Source organism: Otolemur garnettii, unplaced genomic scaffold (assembly GCF_000181295.1).
Source record: "Otolemur garnettii isolate 467f Iridium unplaced genomic scaffold, OtoGar3 scaffold00100, whole genome shotgun sequence".
NCBI classification, from domain to species: Eukaryota; Metazoa; Chordata; class Mammalia; order Primates; family Galagidae; genus Otolemur; species Otolemur garnettii.
The window spans coordinates 4,200,401-4,213,379 of NW_003852495.1; the positions used below are offsets into that span (position 1 = coordinate 4,200,401).

Sequence of the window (12,979 nt, forward strand, 5' to 3'; positions counted from 1 at the left end):
TGAGTGAAAATCTGGAACACAATGACAGCAAGAGCCTCAACTCTGGAGAGCGTTACTGCAGAAGCCTTTACATACATAACAGATGCTCTGTAAGCTGACCACCCAAGGGACTGAAACAACTAGTCAACATATGGAGGTGGTCAACATAAGGAACTGGGCCTGCTCTACTGCTACGTGCATGTGGTACATGTCCGGTCTGTGAAACCCAGGTCAACTTAAGGAGGTGGTCAGTGTAAGGAGATGGTCAACTACAAAGGTTCTACTGTATTATGTCTGCCAAAACTCACTCTGAGGTAAACACTATTCCTGTGCAGCTCTTTCAGAAGGAGGTAATGAGGCCTAAAGAATCCATGTAACTTCATCTAAGTTTTCAAAGTCAAGTTCCAGTCTCTGAGGTCAAGGCTTAACCATCCAACTAATACTCAGGACTTGGACCAAAGGAACGAGGGAGGAGTGGGCAGGGCACAGAAGAGGTTCCAGAGAATTTCAAGAAGTATGATTTCAACCTAGAAACTTCATTTTCACCTTGCTATTGATACCATCACCAGCATTCAGTAGGATAACAGGAAAGTGTCAGAACTGAGGGATTCAGAGCATACATCATTCACATATGTCTGCAGAGACTGCAGGATGAGAACGGGCATTCAGGAGACATTGATGCTAATGAGGCATGAATCATAGAAAGTCACTTAATTGAGACAACAGCAAAGTGGAAGGAGGCTGAGAATGAGGAACGCTCTCGCTGCTTCCGCAGATCCAGCAACAGAATGAAGCAGTTTCTGCTTAATCAATTCCCACCTAATCAGAGAGCCAGTCTCAACACAGTGTCTCCCAGGGCAGCAAATTAGCCTAATAGTGAGTGACTGCAGCAATCAGGACAGTATTGGTGGGGAGGGTGGGGTTGGAAATATGCTTGGAAGAAAAGCAATTGGCAAGTGCTAAGGGGTTAAGTGGTGTTTAACTGGCTGTTAAATTGCAAAGTGCTAAGCTTCTGTGTTCTAATACAGACATAGTCAACAATGAATAGAATGAAGATGAAATGCATCACATTTTGGTTTTTATTCTGCATCCTGAATGTGCAGCCAGGTAGACATACAATTTATTTTTATCCCTATAAAAGGAAAGATGGAGGCTCTTTATCCCTATGTCATAGGCAATGTCACCCCAGTTTTATCAGACAAAAGGACCCCTCTGCCCACCTTCTCTTCCCCTCCATTCTTTTCTCTTCTCTCAGTGTGACATGTAGGTCACCAGCAAGCAAGTGCCTCAAATCTCCGAAGCAGAGACCTTTGGCCTTAGAAACATTTGGAACAGAAACAGGTGGTGTGGCCTGGAGCAAAGATTCTAGAGAAAAAATTACCAAAAACTGAAAGAAGAATCCTTCCACATGGGATTCTCGTTTGCATTTTGTGTAGTCAGCAGTTCTCCAGTTCTTCCACATCCCTTCAAAGGTTAGGATCCCGTATCACATGTTGGGAGTAGGGCAGATGAAGACGGGTTTTTTGTATTATAGTTTCAAGCTGGATAATATTTCATAACCACATGATTGCAGGGCTGGGCTTAGCAGTGCTGTATTTAAGAGTCGATCACATAGCCATCACTCAGCCCACATTTCAAAGACATTTGAAATACTGCCCCTGAGGATTTAAGAGAAACTGGTGATAAAACATTTCTCTCTCCTAACTAACAATGCTGTCAGGGTAAGTTCCTAATACAATGCCAGGGAGCCCACCTGTGCACAATAAAAAGTCACTTCTAACTGGAAGATGGCCTGAGAAACAGTATCGGAAAGTCCAGGGAAAAAAAGAGACAGAGAGAGAGGGAGAGAAAGTCCAGGCAATAAATAAGCAAGCCATTGATTCTCCACATCATGGTTGGGCTATGTGTCCTAAAATACTACTTTGCACATGTCACAACCCCTGATCAGAAGCCTTCCTTGGCTCCCCCATGGTCAAAAGATGAACCCTAAGCTCCTTGGTAGGTATTCAGGGGCCTCTGCAGACTGGTGCTGTCCACTGTCTCCCATCCAGTCTCCCACTTGCCTGCATGAACCCTCCACTCCAGCCAAGTTGCTCACTTCCCTGTTCCTGGAAACCCTCCTTGGGGCTTCCTTTTCCTGTCTTCTTTTGCGATCTCTACCCCCAAATGCTAGCTTCCCAGTTTGTGCTAACATGAGGCATTTTCAAACCAGCTCAAGTCTTATCCCCCATAAAGCTGCCACTTTTCAGAAAAGTGTCTGCCCAGAAGTTCTTTCCCCTGGATCCCTATGAGAGTTCTCGGCCGGCACCTTCCACAGACTACCTTGCATTGTGCTTTATTTATTTCCATAACCCGTCTCCCCCTAGCTGGACCGTGACACGGCACGTCCTAGGCACAGTGTCTGGTCCTGGCTTCCCAGTAACCCACCTGTTCACCTCACACACAGATGCTTATGAAGCTTTGTTGCCCTCATTTTTCAGCCATCCCCACCATAAGAATCTGGTCCTCCCTCCTTAGGTTTCTGTGAGAGCTCTGTTTTTAAGCCCTCTTAATTCTCTTTCTTTTGGTCCAGTCATTGTCCTCTTGTTGATCCCAGGCATGAGACAGGACTCATTCAGTCCCTAGGACTGTCAAATACTATGTTTCATGAGTGTTTAACTAAGAGGTGATTGCTAGGTTGAAAAATCACCTTGGGTCCCACAGGGCCATGTGCAGTCTGCAGACAGGAAACAGGTAACAGAAGAAAGAGATTGGCACAAAGAAGGGGGCTATGGCTGCTCTCCACTGAAGTCAGCAGTCCCCACCAAAAACTAAAAAAGCAGGCGTCTGGAGAGAACCTGGGCGAACTCCGCTGGGTCAGGGAACTGTGCCCATAACAAAGCACAAAGGGTTTGTAAAAGTCCGTTTCACTCCCCACCCCCAAATCACCAAAAGCGCAACAAGAAAAATGCAGAGTTTTCGCTTAGCACATCTGTTTTCAGTTACCTGTGCTGGAACCACAAACTTAACAGAGAAACACAGAGATCCTGAGCTGACGCCATGGTTTAAGATTTGTCAGGACAAATTATGTGCAGAGAGAGAAGAGGAGTGTGTAACCCTTGAGCAACTGCCGGACTGTAGCCATGACCTTGACAAGCCTCACTGATGACATTTTGACAGGCTAGGAATTGTACTACCGAATTCTCCTGCAGAAAAAGTAAAAGCTGCTGGCTGGGTGTGGTGGCTAACGCTTATAATCCCAGCACTTTGAGAGGCCAAGGTAGGAGGATCACTAGAGGCCGGGAGTTAAAAACCTGCCTGGGCAGCATAGTGAAACCTTGTCTCCATTAAAGTAAAATCCGCCAAGTGTTAGCATTACCACCTGATAAACCTAACTACCCATGTTGGTCAGTCACTAATGAACAGATTAATTTTACCAAATAAGCTACATTTTACCAATCAATTCCCAACATAGTCCCTCCTCCCACGTTACTCAATCTCACTGCTATCAACCTCAACCTTTCCAGCTAAGGTTTTGCTTTTCTTTATTTAAAAAACAGTATTTCACTACTAGAATGCTCTTTACATTAAATTGCTAAACTGTGGTCCTGTTCATAACATTTTCTCTCTAGGCTCATAATGTAAGGTGGCATAAAACAAACAAACAACAAAAAAAAAATATCATGGGAAAGATGTAATATTACAATATGCCTCATAAAAATATTTCCAACAATGATGCTCCCAGCTGGGCATGGTGGCTTACAACTGTAATCACATCCCTTTGGGAGGCTGACGCAGGAGGCTCACTTGAGCCCAGGAGTTTGAGACCAGCCTAGGCAACCATTGCTATATAAAAAAAATTTTTTTTTACTGACCCTCGGAGTCAAAGCATTCTATTATAGTCATACTCTTATTTGACAATGTGAACGTTACTTTCTTTGCATTACTATTATTATTATTTCTTAGCACTTCATTGCAGCAATCATCGGATTTCTTTTCTGAATGTATTTATCTTCACGCATTCTTTACAAGGTTTTCGTTTCTAGTCCTTATCTTTAACATTGTTATTGCTGGTAAATTTTAAGCCTTTTTAATTCTGTGAAGGCAAAAAGTGGAAACCTAATAATCACATGTATATGTAAAAATTTAAAAAAATTATAAAAAAAATAATTTTTTTTAAATTGTTTAAAATGTAGCCTGGCATGATGTTACTCGCCTATAGTCCCAGCTACTTGGAAGGCTAAGGCAAAAGGATCCCTTGAACCCTGGAGTTCAAGGATGCAGTAAGCTGTGATCACACCACGGTACGCTAGCCTGGGTGACAAAGCAAGTCCCATCACTGAAATAGTAATAATAATAATAATGTAGCCTATATTTCACGAATTGGGGGTCAGCACACCATAGATGATACTGCAAAAGGGAAAAAGAGACAGTAATCGACAGTGTTTACTCCTCTGTACAGCCCTCCCTATCTGATACCTGGTGTCTAGTTAAGTAATGAAACACCAATATCACTGAGCTTCTCTTTAAAACAGTGTAATATTAGAAAACTCTCCATCCAAAATCCAAGCCTCCCTTATCAGACATTGCCCTGACCTGCTCAGGCCTAACATGGTTCCTGATTGTCACTTCCCCCTTGTTGCTCCCTATTGCTGCAAAGATGGCTGCAAGAAGAAAACTATGGACGACAGGAGCTTGCTTGGCAGGTACAATGTGCATCCCTCCAGTGACAGGGGCCCTGAAGGCTCTGATCTCACCACAGTGTAGCCAGATGGAACTTTGTACCTGATGATAGATGCAAATAAAGAATAAGTTTTAAAAAGAGGGAAAATGTAGTTTTTAAAATCAACTTTAGTAACAACAGATCCCAATGATTTAATTACCAAACTTTTGTAAAAAACTATTACCTTCAATTATCAAAGCAGGTATTTATTTGATCATTAATGTCATCCAGATACAACAGAAGCATCCAGTTGTGCTTCGAGTAAGAATAAAATTATTTTGCATGAAAACATTAAAATATTTACTATAATTAAAGTCATGTCATGCTTTAACTATAGCAAATTGCTTTATATAGAAACATAAAGATTAATACTGAAATTTAATAGAACAAGTATTAAAAGATGTATCCAGAGGTTCTGCCCAGTGACTGGCATAAAGTTTTACAGGACTCAATAAATATATATTGATCAAAAAATGAATTGCATCCCATTTTGTTTGTCCCTATAGGATTTCATCATAATGGGCTTTTTAAAATTTAATAGGCCTCACTATAATAAATTTTAACCAATACAGTGTTGTGTCACTTTTCCTGTACGGGACGAAGGTAAGAAAGTCAGAGAGTCATCAACTTCCCTCACCAGTCTCCATGTGTTGGCAAGAGAAACTAACCTACCCTGTGGGTTGGGGAGAATCTAAGTGAAGCTTAGACGCACACACAAAAATACACTTCTATAAAAGCTTTCCTGTGATGTTTCCTTTTCTTAAACTACCAGGGACTCTTCTAAAAGAATTGTTGGGGTTTTTTTTTAAGTTTCTAAGCAGATATAGAATACCACCAGTTAATTGGCCAAGTAATAACCTAGAAGATGCTGCACTTTTAATTCATAAAAGCAGGGCCCTTCCATATATTCTCTGCCTACCAAAGTAGGTGGTCCCTTCCTTGACCACCCATCTGGCTTCTCCTCTACTTCCATGGTTTTAACCATAGTCTATACCAGTGATTGTTCAATCACTTTCACATAGTTCATCTTCACCTCCCTCAAATGCCAGAAAAGTAAAAAGCTGGGCTGGCTAAATCCTTTTCTACCCCATCTTCTAGAATTCCTACATCCATGTATCCTGTCTGTTTCACCTTCCAGCACCCCAGGCTGGCTCTCAGGCCTGCCATAGACTCCCAAGGTCCTCAAGCATGACACATCAAAACTAGTCCAACAGCCTCAACAAGAACTCTCTAAACTATGCCAGACTCATCCTCAAATACTTAAATACACATGGGTGCGCAAGTCAAACCAGCCTACTACTAAAAACTTCTCAGTCTCACATTCTAGACACACAAGCCTTTCGACCTTTTTTCTCCAAAGCCTCCAAGTAAAAAGACTTAGTTGGAAAACATGGTGGACATTGGAGTTAACATGTTTATACCAGAATCATCTTACATGGTTTTAGCTAGAACACAGATTTCACATTAGCACCTACCAGCAAGCCACATAACCTAAAAAGTTCACTGTAAATTTAAAGGAGATTTAAACTTCCCTTGCACTGCTGGAAAGAAAATGAGGGAATGTTATAAATAAGAAAGTAGCATTTTTAGTCCAAGCACAGTTGGCCTATAATCCTAGCACTCTGACAAGTCAAGGCAGGAAAATCCCTTGAACTTAGGAGTTCAAGACCAGCCTGAGCAAGAGTGAGACCCCATCTCTACTAAAAATAGAAAAATTAGCTGGGTGTTATGGCAGGGGCCTGTAGTCTCAGCTACTTGGGGAAGCTGAGGCAGGATTATTGCTTTAGCCTAAGAGTTTGAAGTTTCTATGAGCTAGGCTGAGGCCACAGCAACTCCAGCTTGGACAACAGAGTAAGATTCTGTCTAAAAAAAAAGCTATTTTAAATTACTAGGAGGCTTTTAAGGTAATATATCATATACTCATATACTATACATTTTTAATTCCAAGCAAAAAAGTTTACCTATATTCCTTTAATAGAAGAAATACTAGCCAAACTACCCTCCATTAATTATCTGCCAAAATACAATTAGCAAGTTAGCAATTTCTTCAATTTTGAAACACATCCACTGATAGATTCAAGATGTACTTTACTCCCTATTGCTGGCTTTAGAAATTACCAGGCTCAAAAAGGAAATGTGATATAAATTACCTGGAACTGATGCCTAATACAAGGGCTGACAGTGGTTTTCTAGTTTTAGTCAAACTAAATAACTCCCTTTTTTCCAAGAACAGAATTAACAGTAAGTTGGACACTACCTCCAAAAAGGTCTAAGATATTGTCTCTTTGCCAGATTAAGGGGTATGGGGATGCTATGGGGAAGCTAAAGCTCATTGCGGGGCGGCAGGGTGGGCTTTCAAAGAATTTAAAATATTGAAACATCTACATTTTTCCTTGAGAATAAAGCATCACACATCCTGTGAATAGGCATGTAACATGTTCATTTGGGGTACAAGCATCTCGCAAAGTACCTTCAAAGATGCACAGACATTTTACACCTAGCACCATTAACAGATAAAACTCACTATAGTGAAATCATTTGCAAAAAACATTGAAGAACTACACAAGGAGAATAAATGAATGAGGGTCACTCAGGCCTCTGGCAAGACAATAAAATTTCTCTGTGTTTTCCCTGCATTTTGGTTCCAGAGGTTTCCAACCATCATCCTTCAGGACATTTGGGACTAGGTCCAAGTTGCCTCACCATGAAAATCAAACAGTAGAGGTCTTTTGCCAATACTTAGAAGGAAAAATAAATAAATATATGTGACACCTACTCTTTTTTAATAATTTCTCCAAATCATAGAACCTACCATCACATGGTCAAACAAGAACTTAAGGCAATCATATAGTCAAAAAAGACTGGTTGGCACAGTGGCTCACGCCTGTAATCCTAGCACTCTGGGAGGCCAAGGTGGGTGATTGTTTGAGCTCAGAAGTTCGAGGCCAGCCTGAGCAAGAGTGAAACCTCAGAAATTTGAGACCAGCTTGAGCAAGAGTGAGACCCCATATCCACTAAAAATAGAAAAACTGGCCAGGCATGGTGGTGGGCACCTATAGTCCCAGCTACTTGGGAGGCTGAGGCAGATGGACTGCCTGAGTTCCAGACTTTGAGACCAGCCTGAGCAAGAGTGAGAGCTCATTACTACTAAAAATAATAATAGAAAAATAAACCAGGATTGGTGGTGGATGCCTATAGTCCCAGCTACCTTGGAGGCTGAGGCAAAAGGATCTTGAGCCCAGAAGTTTGAGGTTGCCATGAGCTATGATGATGCACACTACCCCAGGTGACAGAGTGAGATTCCATCTAAAAAAAAAAAAAAAAAAAACTAGCTGGGCATTATACGGGGCACCTATAGTCCCAGCTACTTGGGAGGCTGAGGCAAGAGGATTGCTCAAACCCAAGAATTTGAGGTTGCTATGAGCTGTGACATCGTGGCTTTCTACCCTGTGTGACAGAGTGAGACTCTGTATCAAAAAAAAAAAAAAAAGTACACAAACACACATGTGCACATGTGCTTGCACACATATGCACATATACATATACTATGTGTAAGTGCTATATATATAATGTGTTTAAATAAAAATTCTAGAAATGATTCCTAAAAAAATTTTAAATGTTACATTTAAGATATGATGATGTTCACTGTTTACAACAGAAATATATTTCCTGTCAGTTAAGCAAGGCCACTTCCATACGACAGAAATGGAGATATCTTACTGTTGTGGCACTCTGAGCAACATGAGCCTCAAAGGCTCCCTAAGAGCTTTACCCTCTGAGAGAATGAGTGAATCTGAGTTTCACCCACTAGTCTCTTGTCAAACCTCTTGGCCCACCTACAACATATTCTTCAGAAAGTGGTGAAAAGCCAAGGAGTTTTGGTTATTCAAGAACTGTGGCCCTGGTGAGCCAGGTTGCAAAATGCCCATCAATGAGTATAGAAACATGGCTGGGGCTGTGACAGCAGGAGTTAGTCGACGGAACGTGTCAGATGCCATAAAAAGCGACCTGTGGTACCCACCTCCCACCGGCTCCCCCTCTGAGTTCTGAATCATACACAGCAGCCTGCCTGTGATGGAGAGACTAAAGGAAGCAGGTTCCACGTGTGGGAAGCCACGGTTTAAAAAGCAACTTGACAAACTACGGGAAACGTTCTAGTTGACGCTGAAGCTTTAATGCTTGGCTCTAATAGGGTAATAACTCTCACTCACTATTTTCTCATAAACATGCTAAGTAGATTTTTACTTTCTCAAGAAGCTAAATCCTTTTGTGGCTTTATGGCTTACTTCTATAACCAAGAGCCTCTTAAGCTATTAACAGCCAAGTGTCACAGCCCTAAAGACTTGGCCTGTCCGTTGGTCTTGGGCATGCCCCCTGTCACAAGCTTCTGCAGAATAAACTTTGGTTGAACAGAAAAACAGAAAGGAAAGAAGATCCAAAACCCCATTGTGGCTGACTTAGAACCTGTAAAGAACTCAAAGAGATCAATCAAATGACATATCAGATTCTGGAAAAAAGAAAAGATTTCCATGTAACCTGTGGGAATCCTCCGACAGAATCGAGACTTCTAGTTTTATCACTAAGTGCCCATGCTAGTAATTCAACCATTCATTCTATCTCCCACACACAATGCCTGAGTCCCAGAGAAAACTTTGTTTAATAGACGTACCACCCAATTTATAAAGATACACGTTGGCCAATTTGGTACAAGGAAGAAAGCACTGGCATTTGACTGTTAGAGTTAGTTGGCCAGTGTAGTCATCTGGGGCTCTACAAGGCCCTCATGACACTTTTAAGGGAGATCACCATATGGGGGGTCACCACAACACAAGGAACTGTTATTAAAGGGTCGCGGCATTAGGAAGGTTGAGAACCACTTCATCTTAGGGCACGTTATCCTTTCCAAACATCTTTTCCCTCAATTGTTTCCAGTCCCACCTTGCAAAAAAATTCAGCACATTTCTATTTAATATCAGTTGTCTCAGTTGGAAAGCAACAGGATTTTATTTAATCCAAAGATCTCTCTACATACTATCAAAATAGCAAACAAAAAATTGGCTTTAAAATTCTTTCAGGAGTACCTAAGGACAGAAAGAATTTCTTTCTACTTCCTCTACCTTGATTTGTGTTTAATGCTTGCCTTTACTTCTCCCAGGAATACTAACTTAATTTTTTTTGATGCAAAATGCTTTTGTGCTTAGGAAACTGAATAAGTTGTTTCTATTCAGACTGTTGAAAAATATTTAAATTAAGCAAGCATGAAAAGACCAAAGAATGGAAAAATCTCTAAGATCCCTCAAAGTTTCACATTTTGTTTTTATCTTACTATATCCCATTTAAAAAGAATCTAAAAAATAAAATAAAATAAAAAGAATCTATCCAGTCATACAACATTTTGAAAAAGATAGAACTATGGAGACAGATAAAGGACCAGTGGCTGCCAGGGGTTGGGGAGGGATGAGAAGGCAGAGCACAGAGGATGCTCAAGGCAATGAAACTACTTTGTGGATGCATGCTGTTACATATTTGCCAAGACCCACAGGACATACAAGACACAGACTGAACTCTGATGTAAACTGTATCTTTGGGTGATCATGATGTGTCAATGTAGGTTCATCAGTTGTAACAAAAGCACCACTCTGGTAGGGACGTTAATACCGGGGCAGGCTGTGTTGGACAGGGACAGGAGGTATATGAGAACTCTCTGTATTGTCTGCTCAATTTTGCTATGAATCTAAAATTACTCTAAAAATAAAGTCAATTTTTTTAAAAAATTTATACCTTCTAGATGTCCTAAATAATGTATTAGTATATATATATCCTCCACCTGAAAAAAGTGGGTAAAATAGTTAAGGAAGAGGTTAATTCTCCTGCAGCCAGAAAAGGAAAAGTGTAAGAAAAAGCCGCTCCACTGCAGGGGCTGCCTTGTAACATCACAGAATACTTGGCGGAGAAGATATGTGTTTCTGTTTGGTCTAGAAATGAGCAAGAGAGGAACCAACAACACTAGTCATCAAACACCAGTGTTGTCTCCGAAGAACCATTTTCAGTGCCGTTCCACAGTACACAGAAAAGCAGACAAATCCATTCAACATATATATATAAAACCATACATCATTATGAATTTCATATCCAGATATTTCACCCTAGTTTTCTGTAAAACAGTTGCTGAGATATAATATCTGTTTTTAATTTATCGGGGGACTTTTTAGCTAACTCAGGAATCAACAAATTGAAGTGGCTATCAGATGTACTCCTTCCACCCAAAATTTGGAGGTTGTCCAAAAATCAGATATGGAAGGAAGATCTGTGCCTTTGAATACGACAAAAGTATTAGCTTTCTAATACTCTCATAGTTTAATCACATTTTCAAAACTGGTGAGGAAGACGACTTCTTCCATCTTGCTATTATTCTAACAGCTGCAGAGAGTGGAATATGGGAAGACACACAGAGACAGCCACGCATCCGAGAGGACTTCTCCATGGGCACTGAATAAAGTTGAAAATGTTAGAGAGATAAATTGCCCAAACTTTCACACATACAAAACTGACTTTTCATCAGGTGTCTATTCTCTGGTATTGTCCTACAGAAATACAGAGATCATGAAAGCAATGTTATTTGGATTCATAAATTTATGATATTTTTATGTGAAACCATGCATAAAGTCCTTCTACATTTTCTCTCTACCTTACCCTCAAAAGTTACAGTTTTACCATCTATAATATTACCCTGGTTTTTCAGTATTGCTGGTATAGGCTTTCAAAGGTAAGATAAGATATATTCCCTATATCTTGTTTATTGCAGCCCAATTCATAATTGCTAGCTCATGGAAGAAGCCTAAATGTCCATCAACCCACAAATGGATCAATAAATTGTGGTATATGTACACCATGGAATACTATGCAGCCCTAAAGAAAGATGGAGACTTTACCTCCTTCATGTTAATATTGATGGAATTAGAAAATGTTCTATAGAGTTGTCTATCTATCTGTTGTTCACACGTGACCTAGTGATGCACACCTGGCCAGCTGATGGGACTCTGGGGATGTGGACATGGAGCCCCCCCCCCCAAGTGATATCAGCTCTTCCAGGATTCCCATGTTGAAGGGTCTTGTACCCCTGGAGCATAAGAAGACTTTCTAAGAGGTTTGCTAAGAGTTTGAGGACAGGCCGTTTGTGGGAATCACTCTCCAGCTCCTCAACTTCCACTTTCTGAAATTCAGCTACCTGCGGTAGATGCCTACCTCCGAGGGTCGCACTGCTGCTTTTTACAACCATCATCTTCCATCTTCACCATCTTCCTTCTCCACTTGATGAAAGGTAGAGGTACCTCTCACCCATTCTGATTCTGACTGAGAGAACTGCCCCCAGGGTGTGAAACGTCCTGGTACCAAAGAAAGGACTGATATAAAATCAGGAGATTCAAAGTCAGAAGGACTTCCTTTAATTAAAACCCCCTGTATCATTCCAGCAATAAGTTATGCTCTCAACAAATACGTGAACTAATTTTTTTAAGAAAAAATACCCATCAAGAGATCAAGAAATGCATTTCCATTAAAAATGCTTTCTTAGTGTAGGGAATACACTTGAAGAAATCGGCTTGGGTGAAAATTTTATGAGGAGCCCATAAAAACCCCTCAGGCAATTGAAGCAATGTCAAAAATACACTTTGGGGACCTGATCAAACTAAAAAGTTTCTGCACAGCCAAGAACACAGTAAATAAAGCGGGTAGACAGCCCTCAGAATGGGAGAAGATACTTGCTAGTTATGTCTCCGACAAAGTTTAATAACCAGAATCCACAGAGAACTCAAACATATTAGCAAGAAAAAACCAAGCAATCCCATCTCAGGGTGGGCAAGGGACTTGAATAGAAATTTCTCTAAAGAAGAGAGGCGCATGGCCTACAGATACATGAAAAAATACTCTCCATCCTTAATCATCAGAGAAATGCAAATCAAAACTACTTTGAGGTACCACGTAACCCCAGTAAGATTAGCCCATATCACAAAATCCCCAAACCAGAAATGTTGGAGTGGATGTGGAGAAAAGGGACCACTTCTACATTGCTGGCAGGAATGCAAATTAATTCGTTCCTTTTGGAAAGACATCTGGAGAAGACTGAGAGAACTAAAAATAGACCTGCCATTCCTTTATTAGGTATATATCCAGAAGATCAAAAATCGAATTACAATAAAGATAATTGTATCAGAATGTTTATTGCAGCCCAATTCATAATTGCTAGGTCATGGAAGAAGCCTAAATGTCCATCAACCCACAAATGGATCAATAAATTGT

The 12,979-nt window shown here is 40.7% G+C and overlaps 1 pseudogene; it reads left to right on the forward strand.

The window, feature by feature from the left end:
- The first annotated feature begins 4,569 nt into the window (after positions 1-4,569).
- LOC111727311 overlaps positions 4,570-12,979 on the forward strand; it is a 12,647-nt pseudogene continuing 4,237 nt past the window's right edge.